Source organism: Panthera uncia, chromosome F2, assembly GCF_023721935.1.
Source record: "Panthera uncia isolate 11264 chromosome F2, Puncia_PCG_1.0, whole genome shotgun sequence".
Classification (NCBI taxonomy): Eukaryota; Metazoa; Chordata; class Mammalia; order Carnivora; family Felidae; genus Panthera; species Panthera uncia.
Window position 1 is genome coordinate 3,823,708 of NC_064812.1, and position 16,947 is coordinate 3,840,654.

At 61.6% G+C, this 16,947-nt stretch overlaps 1 protein-coding gene across 2 annotated transcripts in view; it reads left to right on the plus strand.

The window, feature by feature from the left end:
• TRAPPC9 (trafficking protein particle complex subunit 9) overlaps nt 1-16,947 on the plus strand; it is a 566,939-nt gene that overhangs the window by 539,152 nt on the left and 10,840 nt on the right. The gene's annotated exons all lie outside the window — the stretch shown is intronic.

Below are 16,947 nucleotides of genomic sequence, written 5' to 3' on the forward strand. Positions count from 1 at the left end.
GTAGTGTTAAGGCCCTCAGTAAATATTGCTTTCTTCCCTATTTGATCAAAGAATAGGCCAAAGTTTCAGCGTGTGCCGTTACAGAGACCCCATCCCCACTTTGGGAAGCCAGGGGCCGGGTTGGCCCGCATGGACTCGGGGCTTGGAGGGGGGTGTGGGCCAGGAAGGCCCACAGTAACCTCCCTCCACTGGGGCCTGCCGTGGCTGCAGGGCCCTGGCTCCTGCCTCGCCCCACCTCTGCAACCCCAGGAGCCTCAGGGCTGGGGTTCTGATCCCCACTCTGCGGCTGCAATGGAGGCCAAGGTCCCACAGCTAACAGGGGCGGCCCTGGGGGCTTCTGGTACCCAGGTACCCAGGCCGCCTCTGCCACCCACTTCCGAAGCAAACACATGGCGCTCAGAAGATGGCGGTGGAGGCGACTGAATTATTTAAGAGATCAAAGTGTTTGCAAGCAGGCTGATTTGCATGCTGACTCCTCATGTGCTCACGACGAACCATTCTTCCTGCCCCTCTGAAGCCACAGCCCTTAGCAAGCCCTCTGGTCGGCTGCTGTGTGTACAGTGGGAGCACCACACAGGTGCTCCTTGGCCGTGACTCCGCCCGTGTGGAGTTAGGGCTCCCCCTCCTCTGACCAGGTGCGGCGGGGACCCTCCCTCGGGGTGGCCCAGGAGGGAGCCCCCCTGTCCTGCAGAGGGATGTCTGTGTCCCAGTGTAGAGAATCTGGAGGAGGGGGGCGCGAAGGGGAGCAGAGCACAGGACGCAGATATGTGCTGTGGGCAGCCCAAGGACTGGGGAGCAGCCTGACCTTGGACCTCCAGGAGGGCGGGGCTGGGTGGCTCTGGGTCCAGGGTCTAGCTGAGTGTCAGGGGCCATCTCTGGGGGGGGGGGGGGGCCACCCTGCCCAGTGCACTGAGAGTGCTCGCCAGCTCGCCGTCATCTGGTGGAGGTGCTGGGAAGTGGGGGACCCGTCACTTGTCTGGAGTCAGAACTCACGTCACCAGCCTTGAGGCCGTTGAAGGCCCAGCAGGCAGAAGTTTGACAGGTGCGGGAGGGGAGGGCCAGCCTCCCGTCCCGAACCCTGAGGAGTCCAAACATCCTAGATGGGAACTCGGCCCTCCCTGTCCTCACAAAGGTATCGTTGTCAAGTGAGGAGGAGGAGGAGGAGGAGACAAATGTTAGGTTCTGGTTTGTTAGCTGGATTTGTAGCTTCTGAACGTGCAGACACCGGGTGGTGGGTATCTTCCAGAGCTCCTGCCCTGAGCCCCGCAGATGGTGTGGGGGCGCCTGGCTGGTCCGGATCTCTCCCCACCACCTTCAGCAGCAGAGGCCGCGGCCGCCCACCCCCTGGGTCAGAAACTGCTTGACGAAGCAGACCTAGCAAGCAGTCATTCCCAAGTTGCTTTAAAACTCCCTTTTTTCTGGGGCCCCTGGATGGCTCAGTCGGTTGAGCGTCTGACTTCAGCTCGGGTTACGATGTTGCAGTTTGTGGGTTCGAGCCCGGCATCGAGAGAGCTCCGTGCTGACAGCTCAGAGCCTGGAGCCTGCTTTTGGATTCTGTGTCTCCCTCTCTCTCTGCTCCTCCCCGACTCACATGCTGTCTCTGTCTCTCTGTCTCTCTCTCTCTCTCTCTCAAAAATAAACATTAAAAAGATTATAACAATAAAAATCCCATTTTTCTCGTGGAAGCAGTATTGTTGGCCCAGAGAGGTGAGTGCTGCTTCTCAGTGGACAGTCAGGGACTGACCAGCCGAACCAGGAAGGAGCAGAGAGACTGATTCTTAGCTGCCATCACCCACCGCCGGGACCCTGGCATTTGCTCCTGGGCGAGCTTCCCTGAGCCAGAAGTCACCTCTTCTGTGCACATCTGTGCCTCCCTGCTTTTGCCCCAGGCACCGCTCCCCTAGCCTGTGAGAGCCCCGGTCACGGGACTTGCAGTCAGGGACCAGTGTGTATTGTTTCCGATTGGGTCCCTGCTACGGGTGGGTGCCGGGTGGGTGCCGGGAACCTCCAGCAGCGCCCGAACCCTCTCCCTGTGGCGGCCTGTGTTTTCCTCAGACCCTTTCCCCTCCCACATGCACCTTTGTGCTGTAACCTCGTGCTCCCCGTCAAGAGGACGGACCTCCTTCTGCACCCGCTTGGGGCTGGGACGGCCCTGGGACTGCTTTGACCCACAGAATATGCCAGAGGGGTGACAGAGCCTTCGGCTGGCCTGACAGCTCCCTCTCCACCCTCGAGTGTCAGCACCACATACGCAGGGTGACCACACTGAGACGATGACACTGTGAGAGACCATGCGACGGACGCTGAGAGTGAGGCAGCCCCCAGGACGGGGCAGGAAGGACGTCCCTGGGCCCGGCCGAGCCCTCCCTCAACCCCTGAGCTCAGCTCAGAATCGGGAGCAAAGCAAGATGGCTGTTTTGGGGGAGTTTTCTGGGTCTGCTGCCTTATGTTCCCGTCGTAAGCCTTCACTACAGAGCGTGGGTGCCGGCCAGCCTTCTCGTTCGTGTCCGGAGGCTGCCCTACGAGGTGAAAATTGGAGTGGCTAAAGCAACAGAAATCTGTGGTCTTGTAGGTCTGGCGGCCAGAAGTCCAAGACCAGGGTGTCAGTGCGGCTGGTCGTCTCTGAGGCCGTGAGGGAGAATCTGTTCTGTCCTCTCCCGACTTCTGCCGGAGAGACAGATGGTGCACAGAGACCCACACACGAAGACTGTTCACTCAGTGCTGTGCTGCTAAGATACAGAATCAAGGAGAGGAACCGAGGGCCACTGGGGGCCCGGGGAGGACCCCTCTTGAAGTGGGAGGGCCTTGAGTTGGGAGGGGTCCCGTCATGTGAAGAGCTAGGGACAGTGTTCCAGGCACAGCAGCATGTGCAAAGGCCCTGAGGTGGCAGCAAGACCGGTGCGTTTGGGGCACGGAAGGAAGCCCTGTGGGCCGTGGGGAAAGGACAGAGATAGGTAGGAGCCAGGCTGTATAGGGTTTGGGGGAGGCCACTGTGGAATGTGGACTTTTATTCGAAGTGAACTGAAGAGCCGCTGGTGCATTTTATTCAGGGAAGTTACATGACGTGACTTCTGCAGCTCTGTGGAGAATGGGAACGACAGCCAGGAGACCAGGCAGGCGGTGTCTGTAGCGGTCTGATTTCTGGAGTGCAGTGTAGGCGGATAGAGTGGGTGGAGAGGATGGGGAAGGGGGAGGCGTAGAGGTGCTGTTGGGCCTTTCTCAAGATGGGGTGGAGGCGGGAGCGAAGCGCAGGGTCCGTCAGGCAGCCACGCGGGGCTGCGGGGTAGGTGGCTGGCCGTGTGGACCGGACCCGACCTCAGAGGTGAGGGGCCGAGGCGGCTCGCGACCTGGTGGAGGTGGTCCCGCGTGGTCATGGCAGCCACGCTGTCGCCCGAGGCCTGGGGGGGCGCGGATCGCAGGGCCCGGGCGAGGGCCCAGCCGCAGGCCAGTTCACACCACCCAGAGAAGGGGCCTGTGCCGTGTTTGGGGTGGACGGCGGAGCAGGGCCACCAGACACGCAGGTGAGGTGCGGGCGCGGGTGCGGGCTGTGTGTCGGGGGAGGGCGAGCCTTCGCCGAGCCTCCCGGGGCCGGAGCTCTCTCCCCCGCGGCCGGCCACAGGACTGCACGCGCATGCGCGGGTTGCGCCTGCCCCGGAGCCCGGCTCCGGCGCCACCGCTCAGAGCAGCGGGACACCAGGACCCGCCCCCAGGCCAGCAGGACCCGCCCCCAGGCCAGCAGGACCCGCCCCCAGGCCAGCAGGACGGCCAGCGAGGTCGCCCCTGGGACCTCCAGTCCCCGCCGAGCTCTGCGCTGCTGAGAGCCCACCCTGCGTGAATCACCTGGGCCGGGGCCCCGGGGTCCCCGACACCCAGCGTGCAGCCGGGGTTCCTCAGATGTTCCTCACGTGTCGTCGTGGGCCGTGGGTGGAGGGCGTGGGAGCAGCCGGCTGCAGGGGCCCCTCAAGCTGCTCAGGACTAAGGGGCTCAGCCCGCGTCGGCCTCGGAGCCCCGCTCCGGGTGGCTCAGCCCGCGTTGCCACGTTTCCAGTGGGCGCCTCGGAGCTCCCGGGGGCCCTCGGTTGGGCACCTGGAACGTCACGAGGGAACTTCTTCGGGGCAGCCCATTTGGCCTCGCTCACTTAGGCCAGCAGGTTCTGTGGGACGACGGGCAGGCGGTCCTGCGGCCGGGCTCGCTCAGGCTCCGACCCTCCGTCTGCCTTCGCGGTGGCCCAGCCTCCATGTGCTGGGCTGTGCTGAGATACACAGTCTGCATTCGACAGGGAGACGGCCCTCGGGCTGGCTGGGGGGACCCGGGGCCAGGGCGTGTTCAGGGGCGCAGACAGAGGGTGGGGTGACATGGGACCGCTTGAGGACACCAGCACGAGCTTGGGGCCCTAATTCAGTGTCCTGGTTGAAGGGTTAGGAGCCCCCACAACCCGCCGCCAGCTCCCCAGGGAACGGGCTGTTCCCACACACTGCCTGTCTCCCAAGCCCGGGAGGGAGGGACGGCTCCGTGGCCCTCGGCAGATGGCAGTCTCGGGGAGCCTAGCTCGGGTGGGCAGAGGTACAGCAGCTGCACCAGGACCGGGAGGGCTGGGGTCTCTGCTCCTCATCAGCCATTTCCTGAGCGCCTCCCGGTCCAGGCCCTCGGAGCGAGCCGACCTCCTCCCAGCCATCCCTGGACCTTTGCTGCTGGACAAGGAAGGTTGAGAGACGGCCCCGTGGGAAGGGACGGGGGCGGGACCTGATGGAGTCCCACAGACAGGCCTTATTCTGGCCTTGCCACGCCCCAGCCTCGAGACCTTGGCGTGGCCTTAGCACGGTGCTCCGCCCCAGCTCTGGTGTTAGAAAGTGACCATCCCACGTCCCACGTCCCACGAGTGGCTGTGCCCGGCCCTGGGGGGGGGGGGGGGCAGGGCAGCCACCAGGGCCCAATCCCTACCCCCACCACCCCCCTCCTGCATCTCTGGGGACTTCTCTGTCTCTAATCTTTTCATTTTCTGTTAATGAAAAACCGGTCTGCAAGCAGCTGATGAGATGTGTATAGTTGTACATAAGGGTTGACATCGTTTATTGGGGTGGGGGTTGGATTTTCCGACTGTGCCAAGATTGCTTCTCTTAGAATTCCCCAGCCTAAGAATAAGAAGCTTAGCAGGCCCTCACCCCAAACTTAGTGCAGGGCCTGAGGCTGGGGGAAAAAAGGGCAGTATTTTATGCAGTAGGGACAGACCCGCGGAAGTCGCCACCAGCAAGACGGAAAGTGCTGTGACCAGAAGGGGTTTAAGTGCTGCTCCATCCTGTCAGCAGGCGCCGATCAAGTCCCCCTGGAGGCCCGGCCCGAGCAGGGACCGAGGGTCAGAAACTTCGCTGCCGGGCTTAGTGGAGCCTGGTGCGTTCCCATGCTGAGGACCAGTGGTCAGGGCTCAGAGCAAGGCGCATCCTGGCGTGGGGGACTGACGGGGGCCTTGCTCTAGTTGGGCAGGTACAGGAGGGCTTCACAGAGGAGGAAGCAGGGGCAGGGCCTCTGAGGACACGCCGGAAGCTTTGCCAGGGACCCGGCGTCCTTTGGGGCGCTGGGTTGTGGGGACACTCTCCGCCTGTCCTGGAGAGGGAGGCGACAGGCGGGGGCACCCAGCCCCCTGCAACCCTTCAGCCTGGGCCCTCCCACCATCTCTTCTCCACCCTCTGCTCTCTCCATCTGGTGTTGCAAGGACCGAGAGTGAAGGAGCCGTGCTCACCCACCGTGTACCCCAAGCCCTGCCCCCTGCCCCTCGCCCCCCACCCAGCCGTGCCTCCCTGGAGCCCCCAGAGAGCAGGTTATGTGAGCCACACACCTGCACACGTGCACCTCGTGTCTGGATGAAGCCCGGAGGTCAGGCCCCGGCACGCGGTCGTCCCCGTGACCTGGGCTCGCAGATACAGGGCTGGGGTTTGAACCCAGGCCCGTTATCTGGCAGTCCACACCCTGCCCCGTATCGTCCAGGGTCTCCCCGTCCTGCCTAGGCCTGGGGTGGAGCGCGTGTTAACCCTTCAGCCGGGCTTGCAGAGGTGTGGGGGGGTGGGGGTGCGGAAGCCGTGTACCATGAGAGAGAAGGTGACGCTTGTTGAAACAGAAGGGAGACTGTTCCAGACCATTGCTGCGGGGGTCAGGACGACGGAGAGTGGGGAGAGATGAGGCCCACGTCTGTCCGCGTGCAACAGCCGGGACTGGAGGAGGGTCAGCGGGCGGAAGAGGCACCAAGAGGAGACGTGGGGCAGGCCATGTGCTCAGATGCTGCGGGCAGGGGTCTCCCTAACCCGTCTCGAGAGGGTGGACGGTGCCAGCTGGCAGGCCATGGCCAGGAGGGCACAGAACAGCGTGGCTGACGTTTGCCTGGGCCCGGGGGGGGGGGCGGATGGTCAGCCGCCGCCAGGCACGCCCCTCAAATTCCCTCGGGGTCCCCAGCCCACACTCCTGGTCTCCTCAGGGCCCGTGCAGCCTCACAGCTCCCATCACCTCACGTTTGCGCTCACTTCCGTCCCCCCACCGCCACCCCTGTGGACCCCGCCCTCTGCTTTTCCTCACATCCCCCCGCTGCCCAGCTGAAGGCCCACCACACGGCCCCACGATGCTCCTGGCCCACAGAGGTCCACACTTGTCACCACAGCAGTCCCCAGGGCCTCCCTTCTCTGAGGTCTGAGGGTCAGCTCAGGCCCAGGCGCTCCGTCTAGAGCCAGTGGTGGCGGTGAGGGTTGGGGGGCTGGGGGTGCACGACTAGCGGGAGCAGGAGAGGCCGGCCACCGAGGGAAGGTGGTTTATGTCACCTCCTGGATGGCCGTTCTGGGCCTCGACCATAGTGCAGGGCTCCCCGGCCACACCGCTGCCCACGAGACTGCTGGCCACATCTGCCCTGTCCTGCCCACTGTCCTACCCACCGCCGCCGAGTCAGCTTCTGGAGGCCCAGCGAGGGGCCCATTACCCAAGGATCTTCCTGAAAAGCACAGGCCCTGCTCAGTGCTGATACACGTACCTACCACTGTGTTCTGAGAAATGGAAAACAGCAATCTGTCTGGAGACCTCACTGTCCCCTGAGTGCTTGCTGGGGCCTTGGGGGTGGGGGCACGGGGTGGGGAGGCAGAGGAAGCAACAGGGAGTGGGGCTGGGTCTCCCCAGACCCCACCTGCTGTGGCTCAGCATCACAGAGAGTGGTTGACGGCACAACCCCGGGACCCTTCTCTGGGGCTGGGGGGCCGGGAATGTTCAGTGTAACCATCCCCCATCCCAAAACAGTGGAGGCAGGTAGCTGTGGGCCCATTTGGGGAAGGACAGGATTACGGAGGAGCATGACTGGGGCTCTGAGAAGTGCCAGGTGATTGTTGCTGGACCAGAGAGTCGAGGCCCTGGGCTGGTACCCCGGCAGGGGTGGGGGCCCGCGGCTGCTGGTTGGAGGCGGGGCCAGGGGTCATGGGGGCTCCAGGCGTCAAATGGGAGGCTTTCAAGCTCCTGGGGGTGTTTTCTCTCTCATAGAAAAAACTGTCCAAAGACTTAGCTTTAGTTTTAAAAAGCTATTTAATTTATGACATTAAATTCCAAATCTCAGCTCTTCCGTAAGCCCTTCACATGAACTTCTGTGTCTTGCGATGTCGTTTACGAATCTGGTATTTTAACAGTCTCTTTTAGGGGAGCCTTGATTCCATTTGGCCCATTTGCAGACTTGCTTACATGCAGTTTAAAATGTTTAAGGCAGTTTGTTTATAACTTTAACGTATCGGATTCCGCACATCTTCTGACATGGTAAAACACACACGACGTAAAACCACGTAAGCATCTGTGCAGCTGAGTGACATCGTGTGCACTGTTGCTGACTAGCTGTCCCCCCGTCCAGCTCCAGGACTGCCCAAAACCCACGCCCCGTCCCCAGGATACACTCCCCACGCACCCCCCGGCCCCTGGCTCCCCCGACCTGCTGCCCTGAGCATCACAGGCGGGAGGGCCGTCCCTCCTGCGTCCCGGGTCTGCGTCCGCCTCCCTGCCGGGACCTCGTCTCTGCGGCCGCACAGCCAGTGTGAGCGCCAGCTTGGTGGGAGGGTCTGTACTTGAACCAAGCCCGGGCATTGGCGTTTCCCCTCCGTGGCGAGACGGGCAGGACGACACGTACTCCCTCAGATGAGCAGACAGAGCCCAGCACCACAGGCCGCCTGCCCACAGCAGACCCTGTGGCGTGAGCCCCAGCTCCTGCCGGCAGGTGCAGGCCACTCCCAGGCCCGGGTGCTTGGCTGGGTGTGTCGCAGGACTGCCTCGTAAGCAGAACGGGGCACGTGGGATCCCGGGTTGTGGATTCGCCTCGAAGCGTGTGCTCTGTGTGATCCCGGGTTCCGGATTCGCCCAGCACAGAACGGCTAAGGAGCAGGCCCACCAGCGCTGGGCCAGCAGAGGGAAGCAGGGTGCACACAGGCCCACCGGCACAGAGCTCGCCGTCCCTGCCTGCCTCTCCCCCTCTGCTCTGCCAAACCACGGTGTCCTCCTGGCTGCCCGTCTCCTCACCCGCTGGTCCACTGGCCCCTGACCACCAGAACAGGTGGCCCTGCCGGTCCTTCCTGGGCCTCCAGGCCGTGACAGCGCCATGTACCCCGAAGCTTCCGTGGTTCACCTCCCGTAATCACCAAAGGGTGCTGTGTGCATGTGGTGCTTTGGTCCATTTTACAGCAAGACATTCCGCCAGGGTTTAAGTCTCCAACCCAAACTGGAAGGCTGGCTGTGTAACAACAGGAGGGAAGGGAGCTGTACCTTTGGCTTGCATCCTGGGTCGAGATCCCTGGCCCGTACTGGGGTGGAGACTGGCTCACTGTGCCCTGTGCGAGGCAGGGAGGAGCTGGGCTGAGGTGCTGGCCCACGAGAGCTCTAGAGCGGGGATGGCCCCCAGGGACTAAGGGTCGGGCCTCATCACCCCGCTCCAGCAGTCCCTGGATTTAGGCAGCCTGGAGAAGGAGATGTGACCTTGGGTGGGGCAGTGCTCCTAAGTCCAGGCTGTTTACAGGTAGCACTGCCAGCCCCTGGGGGACTAAGGCCTCACTCTGGAGTGGTGCCTAGGATGGGGACTGTCAGTGGCCCCCACAGACCATGCTCCTGGGGACAGCGCTCCTGTCTCTGAGGGGGTAGATGTAGTCGTCTAGGGTTTATGCCGTCCGTGCATCTGTGGTGGCATTTGCTGCTGATTAGGTGGCTGAGACCAGGCAGGGGAAGGGCTCTGCAGGCCGCAGGTGACTGCCACATCTTACAGAAGGAAACCGAGGCCCAGAGACCCAGGGCAACCTTGGCTGTGCCACTGAGTGATTGCTGCCTGCTCGGGTCCCCCAAGCCAGATGAACCAGGACTGCTCCAGAGTGTCTCTCTGTCCCTGTGGTTCTCAGCTCACAGGTCCATACTTGGCATAATGCAGTCAGTTCAATGCAGCAAATGTTTATTGAATGCCTACTAAGTGCCAAGAAATGGGGTTGGGAGGTACAGACAATATGGTTGTGTTCCAGCTGAGGAAACAGACCAACAGATAAGTGAGCCATCGTATAAGCCAGCTGTGATGCTGTGAGAGGGAAGGGGGTTGACCTGATCCATCCGGTGGTGTGCAGAGGGCAGGCACTTTCCCTCAGTCCCCATCTGCCTTCAGTCTGTATTGCAAGTAGGATTCTGGAACTCCTAAAATGAGTAGCTCTCCAAAGGGCAAACAACTAATAAACGGCAGAGGGGAGACTCAGTGTGGCCTATTTGACTCAGGAAGTTGAGTAAAGGCACAGTCAAGGCCCCAGGAAAACATAGGAAAATCTGGAAGGAATAAGAAAGTCTTGTGTTGGAGACAGTAGTGAATTTAGGCCCTAACGGGGGAATGAGAGTTTAGCAGGCACTGGGGTTATCCCACCCTGAAGGATGAACAGAGCAAATTAGTAAAGGGGGAAAATGCAATCAAGAAATATGATGGAAAGTGAATGACAGAGGGAGGGAGGATGGATGGATGGTGGCTAAATGGTTGGATAGGTGGATGGTGTTAGATGGACAGATGCATGGTGGGTAGATGGACAGATAGGTGGACAGATGGTGGTAGATGGGTGGGTGGTGGATGGATGAGTGGGTGAGTGTATGGATGGGATGGGCGAGTGAGTGGGTGGATAGATGGGACATGTAGTCTAGTGTTGGTTGAGTTTATGAAGACAGAGATGAAGTATCCAGATTCTGTGGGCACAGGGACCCCAATAGCTTAGGCAGATTAAAAGGAGCTGTGGGGGTCACCTTAGCCGGGGGCACAACAAAGCCATGGTCGACAGTTTCAGTAGGTGAAACAGAGGAGCCTGACCCTGTTGCCAATGGGTACATGCTGGTGTTGGGAGCAGGTGGGCAGCACACAGAGACAGAGAAATGAGTAAGGGCCAGAGGACGGCCCTGATACCTAGAGCAAGGATGCTTATGGGTGACTTGGTTTCTGGAAGGGCCGGTTTTGTCTGAGAGCCAAGTTGTGGTCAGTTCCAGGAGCTATAATCTTGACCCCTGAGCATCCCTGGCCTCTTGATCCCCACAAAGATGTGTTCTGTTCAGTTCTGGCTGCTGGTCATTTCAGAGCTGAGAAGTCCTTTGTGATTTTCAGACTGATAGCTGACAGAATTGGGCCAGAAGTTTCAGACACATGGCCAGGTGGGCCGACCCGGTGGGCTACCCATAACCTTTTGCTGGGATGGGCTGGACTCATTTCAAAATCTTTTTTTTTTTTAAGTGTTTATTTTTGAGAGAGAGAGAGAGAGAGAGAGAGACAGAACATGAGCGGGGAGGGGCAGAGAGAGAAAAAGGGAGACACAGAATCCGAAGCAGGCTCCAGGCTCCGAGCTGTCAGCACAGAGCCCGATGCGGGGCTCGAACTCACAAACCGCGAGATCATGACCTGAGCCAAAGTCGGATGCTCAACAACCGACTGAGCCACCCAGGCGCCCCAGGCTGGACTCAATGGCATATTGGTCGGCTCAGCAGGAAGCAGGCCAGTTATTCCTCAGGACGGCCTTTGCAGCCCCGCTGACCGGCCCCGGCGCTGCCCTTGAAAAGGCCTCCTCCCTCTTGCTTGGCCTCTGCAAGCCTCCAAGCAGAGCCCTGCCTGAGCTGCCTGGTGCAGGGGCGAGGGCTCTTGGCTCCTGTGCTGGGTCACACTTGGTGCCTGTGGGTCCACGGGGCAGGCTTTCTTGCCTGTGTCACTGGCTGCCGCAGGGAACAGATGAAGTCACGCAGAAGGAAGCAGTGTGAGCTCTGCAGATTGAATCTCAGCTCTGGCAGGTGACCTGACCTCTGTGTGCCTCATCTGTAAAATGGGGACAGTAAGACTCCTTTGTCCTATCGCCCTTGTGAGGCTTGATGGGATCATCCGTCCAGTGGACTGAGAACAGTGCCAGGTGCACAGGGAGCCTTGAGAGAGTGGGAGTTAACGTGCTGTAGTGGTGGCCACTGCAGGGGGACTTTGGGAGTGGGGAGGCCGACGGCGGCCACAGGAAGGCGCCGTCGTCCCTCCCCTCACACATCCCTTCATTCACAGGCACTCGCTGGTCAGGAGATGGGTGACCCTCAGCCCCTGCCTCTGGGGCTCCCAGTGTATGGGGACACAGCAGGGATAGGCGGGGACAGCCGGGGTCGCCCAGGCTGCAGTTGGGAGGACGTTCAGAGCTCCAGCACCCCCACGCTGCGAGTGGCACAGCATGCTTGCGTAGGCCTGCACGCAGAGAGCACCCTGCTCTCTGCAGCCCTTTGTCGTCCCGCATCCCTGCCAGGTGGGCGGTCTCGTCCCATCCTACAGATGAGGAGACTGAGGCTTGTCAGTCCTCGTCCACAGCAGCTCCAGGCAGGGCCCTCTGGCCGTGTCCTTCCTGCTGAGCATTCTCTGCAAACCTGCGGCTGCTGTGTGTCGTCTGTGTGGGCGCAGGACCAGGGAGCCCTTCCTCCAGGGATAGCTGTGCGGAAGGCTCCGGGTGGGAAGCCAGGTTGCCCTGGCGGGATCATCCACACTTGCTATGGGATCAGTGCCCCCCCCGAGGCGGCACAGTGACAGCTGTGACCCGCAGCAGCCACTCACGCCATCAGGACGGCGCCCCCCAAGAGCGCACTGCCTGACCTGGTGGACAGCTGCCATCAGAGGGGCCCCTCAGGACACATCCCTCAGGCCATGGGGAGATCCCAGGACTCCCAGATCCCGCCCTCCCAGGCCTAGAACGTGCATTCAGAGAAGCCACCCGTCGGTGGAGACAGGCAAGAGGTCTGTCCTGAGAGCAGAGGCCCAGAGGCCTGCTGTGGGGCCTGCCAAGGCCCTTCTCCGACTCTGTCTGCCTGGACGCCCCCTCAGCCTATGCCCAGCTCAGCCCCAGGGGTTGTGCGTGCAGGGGTGCTGCCTGGCCCCAGACTCCTCCTCTGCACACCCAAGAGGACCCAGCCAACACAGAGGGGCAGCAGCCTGAGGACATGTGTCTCTGTGCCGGGGTGGCTGGGGCCGAGGGGCCACGGAGGACCAGCAGATGGGAGCTGGCCAGGGCCCCAGGGAGACCTGCCTCGGGGATGCGGTAAATACACACGCGTTTGCAGGGCGTATGCCTCCACCCGGGAGAGCTGGGATCTCATGCGCATCCTGCCCTCTGGGGCCTCTGGGATGTTCAGCCCTAGTCAGAGAAGCCCAGGCTGGGAGCATTGCTCCTGGGGCCTCAGTCAGGGGGATCGCTCTCGACGAGGGTCTTCAGGTCCAGCAGGCATCCCACGTGCCACCCTGGGACACCTGGGGCACCTAACCCTCAGGCGTCTCTGCCCTAACGTCCCCCTGTACCGTCCTGGGGTGGGCTGTGGGCTGTGGGCTGGTGGGCTCCTTGCCCTGCCCTGGGTCTATGCAGGGCTCAGTCTTCCCCTACTCCGTGAGCTCCCTGGGCCTGCCACCCCCTACGCATTCCTGCACTGCTGGCCCTCGCCCCGGGGAAGGCAGAAGGCGAGGGGCCCTGCCCCCTGACCGTGTCCTTGTGAACCAAAGGCAGTGATGGACTCCCTGGGGCACCCATTCTCACGGCCGGGAGCAGCCCTGACCCTGTTCCCAGTTAAGCACAGGGCAGCAGGCTCACCAGCACCCTGTTTGTCCAGCTGCCCCTGTGGTTTGGCCTCTCCGGCCGCTCGGAAGGTTCTTTGGTGGCCCAAGTCGTTCCCGACTGACTGTGTGTGCTCCGGGACGCTGTGGTTCTGCGGCAAGCTTGGGCTGTTGCCACTCGAAGAGTCTGTCCGACATGATGAACGTTGACCCGCCAGATGTCAGGCCCTGGGCTGTGTGTGGGAGTGGGGGGAGGCCCCTGGCAGTGTCTGGTATACTGTGGGAGCAGACGTCCCACCCTGGCCCAGTAGAAAGAGGGGTCTGGACGTGCACTTGGAGGGGCTGAGCCCAGGCATGAGAACCATAAATAGCCCGTTTTGAAATCATCCAGCCCGTTCCTCTCATGTAGCAGATAAGGAAGCAGACAGGGAAGCTCAGAGAGGTTAAGTGATTTACCTAAGGTCACACAACAAGCGGTGGATTGGCTGAGTTCATTCTTCAGTTAGTTCAGTGAACGAACCCTGAGCCCCTACCCTTGAGCAGCTAGTCTCCGCCCGAAGGCAGTCTGTCAACAGAAAACTCTTGAGTAGGGGCAGTTCGTGGTATGGCAAGGAGCTGGCGTGGGGCTGGGTGCAGTATGTAGGAAGTCTTCCAGGAGGAGGTGCTGCTTGAGCTGAGTTTTGAAGAGGCCAGTAGGAGTCAGCGAGGGGAGGCTCTGAGGGGCACTGCATATGGCTGTGGGGGGTTGACATGTGGAGGTGGTCTCAGGGTGCTGGGGGAGAGCGACCACAGGGAGGGAGAAGCAGACCGCCTTCACCTTGGTCTGGACTACTCTGCGGGAGCAGTCGGCATCATTCCTACGTCCCACGTCACTCGATGTCTTCTCTCCGGAAAACCCTCTGTCTTCTGCTGGGCAGCCGAGGAGGCCGGAGTCCTGGCTTTGGGGCCTGGCCGGTGGCAGGCCTGCAGATCCTGGTGGAGGCCCCGTGTGAGCTGGCCCTGCTGGGCCCTGGGGAAGGTGGGGGTGTGCCCAGGCCTCAGGAGCCCGTTGGAGGAGCCATCCCCCCAGCCGATGCAGAGGGCCAAGTACGGCCACCAAGGCGGCGGCAGGGACGCTTGCCGGGGAGGCCAGGCGCCCGGGCAGGGCAACAGACTGCCTGTGCGTGACCGTTTCCCACACCGCCTTCGCCCACCTCGTGCTCGCTCACCAGGAGAGGAGACCCTGCGGTTGCCCCTGATCGCCCTGCTGCCACTGGTGCCCCGTGTGTGAGCTGGCCCCGCAGGCGAGGGGGTCCGAGGCTGGGATGGCGTCGTGCGGTGAGAGCAGGGCTGGGTGCGGGAGCGCGGAGCTGTGCCAGGCCTCCCCGGGTGGCAGGGCCCGAGAAAAGATGAAACCTGAGAGAGTGACAAGGCACAGACATTGCTCGGGGACCGGGGAGTCATTTCACACTCTCTGCTCTTCTCAGAAAGACGTCTTTGCCTAATGCCACCAGCCAGCAGGCACGTCCTCCGTGGTTTTCTCCCCTTTGATCTCCATTGTCTCAGCGTGTCCAAATCCAGGCGGTTGAAGGGGGCGGGCTCACTGGAGGCTCCTCTCCCTCGGCCGGTGTGTTCCCTGTCCCCTGGGAAGGAGCGGGGACCCGGCTGCAGTGCACCCAACGAGGCGTCCGAGCCATGCTCCCGAGTGCCGGGAGCTTGGGCACGCGAGCACTGGAGGCCTGTGGGTGTCACGGCTCGGTGTTGTGACAGCCGCAGCTTTCGGGGACCTCACACCAACCTTACTGTGTTTAGGGTTCATGCTGTTCTGGGGGGGCCTTTCTGGAGCTCAGTGGGGGACCCCAGTTCTGCCCCTCCTGTGGCCCCTCTCTCCACTTCTAGTCCTCTCTGTGGAGATGGGGATTGTGGGACGGATGTGTTTGTGGGCCAGGTTTGGGGGGTGTCATTTCCCCAGCTGTCCCCTGAGCAGGACTCAGTCCCGTGTTCACACTCGCTGCTGTGTGCCCAGGAGGAAAGGGCATGGCTTGATGAATGCCCGGCCGGCCTCTGCCACCAGAACCTCCTCAAGTTCAAGCAAGTGTTCCTTGAGGGAAGAGCAGGGAGGGCTCCCTGGTGGAGGGGGCGTATGAGCAGGGCTTTGAGATGCAGAGCTGGGAGGTTGCGTGCCAGTGAGAGGAAACAGGAGCCGGGCACAGACAGCAGGGTGGGCATAGACAGCTGCAGGCACCGCCGTGAGCGTGGAGCCCTCGGGCGAGGGGTATGCACCGGCTCTGGTGCCTGGGGGACCCGGGTTGGGGCTCTGCCCTTACTTACAGCCTCTGCCACTGAGGTAGCCGTGTCAGTGTGCTCCGAGCCACTGCCTTGCGGTCCCCTGCCCCAGGCCCCCATGCCTGTTGGGCAGGCTCCGCCCTCGCCCGCGTGTGTCTCCTCCACTCCATGTGCCAGGTGGTGCGGGCGTGGTGCCCGCATTCAGCTGAGGAAGCAGCTTCTGAAGGGGCTCACCTGGCCCTCCACTTGGCATCTGAGCTCTGCCATCTACCTGTGTGGCCTGAGGGCACCGGCCTGGAGGCTGTGGAGGGTGTCTGCGGCTGGGACCCCAGACCGGTGTGCGGTGTTGGGGATGCGTGTTTCTCCCTGTGTTCGAGGCGGTGGGTCGCCGCGGTCCACAGGCAGCCGCGGGCCGCGCCAGGATGCAGCCCGAGACCTGTCTGCTGGGGGCAGCGCTCCCTTCCTGCCAGAGCTCGCCCCCACCCCTACCCTGGACTCCGCCCCCTGAGCCCCCCACAGCACTGGACGCCCTGGCCGGGCTCAGGAGGCCGGAGAGCCTCTCGGTGAGAGAATTCTGAGTGGCACGGGCCTCCTCTGCCAGTCCAACCCGCCTTAATTTTAATTTAATTCCCTTTAATCTTTAATGAAAAGTTGTAAAAGTAAATTATTTACCCAAGAGAGCCAAACGGCTCCTCAGGAGCTGTTCTCCACTTGAGGGTAATTACACGTGTGGGCCTTGAACAGTCTCCCTCCCTGGATGCCGAGGAGGAGGCATTCTGGTTTATGAACTAATTAGCTACCTCAATAACTGGTAAAAATGCATGCCATTTGGTGGATTGAGAGCAAAGCTCCGGCCTCATCTGGCGCACACCCTGACAGTCGCCGATGGGGACAGAGAGAGCCTGTGTTCCAGCCCCGTGACCCGCAGGAACCCCGGGAGCTGAGCTCTCCGAAAACAGCACCGTGGTTCTGGGCAGACAAGCCGGCCCTCCTCCTGCCGGCCACTGTCCATCTCCGGCCAGCTCCGTCCGAGCAGCACATCCGACGGAAAGACTCGCTTCCCCCAGTGCTGGAGGCTCACAGAGCCGCGGGAACGGCGAGGGGGCTGTGTGGTCTGTCACCCCCTCCCCAGGCTGTGCACGGCCTTTCTGGGCACAATACCCTTGTCCCAAACACCATCACCCCCCACTCCTGGGCGTGTCCATGCTTCTAACCTCTTCTAAACCCTCTCTCGATGTACAAGAAAGCAGCAAAATTAAACCGAAAATTCCTTGACTAAAAGGGACCATATTTGGCATAATTGGTCAAGACCTGTAGGAGAGGGTGTGTGTGTGTGTGCACGTGTGCACACATGACTACAACACGGCTCACTGAGGGCCGACATGGTGGTCTAGATTGGTACACCATTGGCTCTGGGCTTCCTAACAGCCAGAGAGAAAAGGTCAGTTACTTGGCTCTTGTTGGTAAAGAGGAAAGATATGGCAGCTGACTAGTACATTGGCATTAGAGAAAATTCTCCACTTTTTACTGGGTTCTTGGAAACTGCAGAGTTGCCTGCTAGATGTGCCCCAGGACAGCCGCCCAGCTGCTGCCAGGGAGGAGGGTGCAACCCGGGGCCT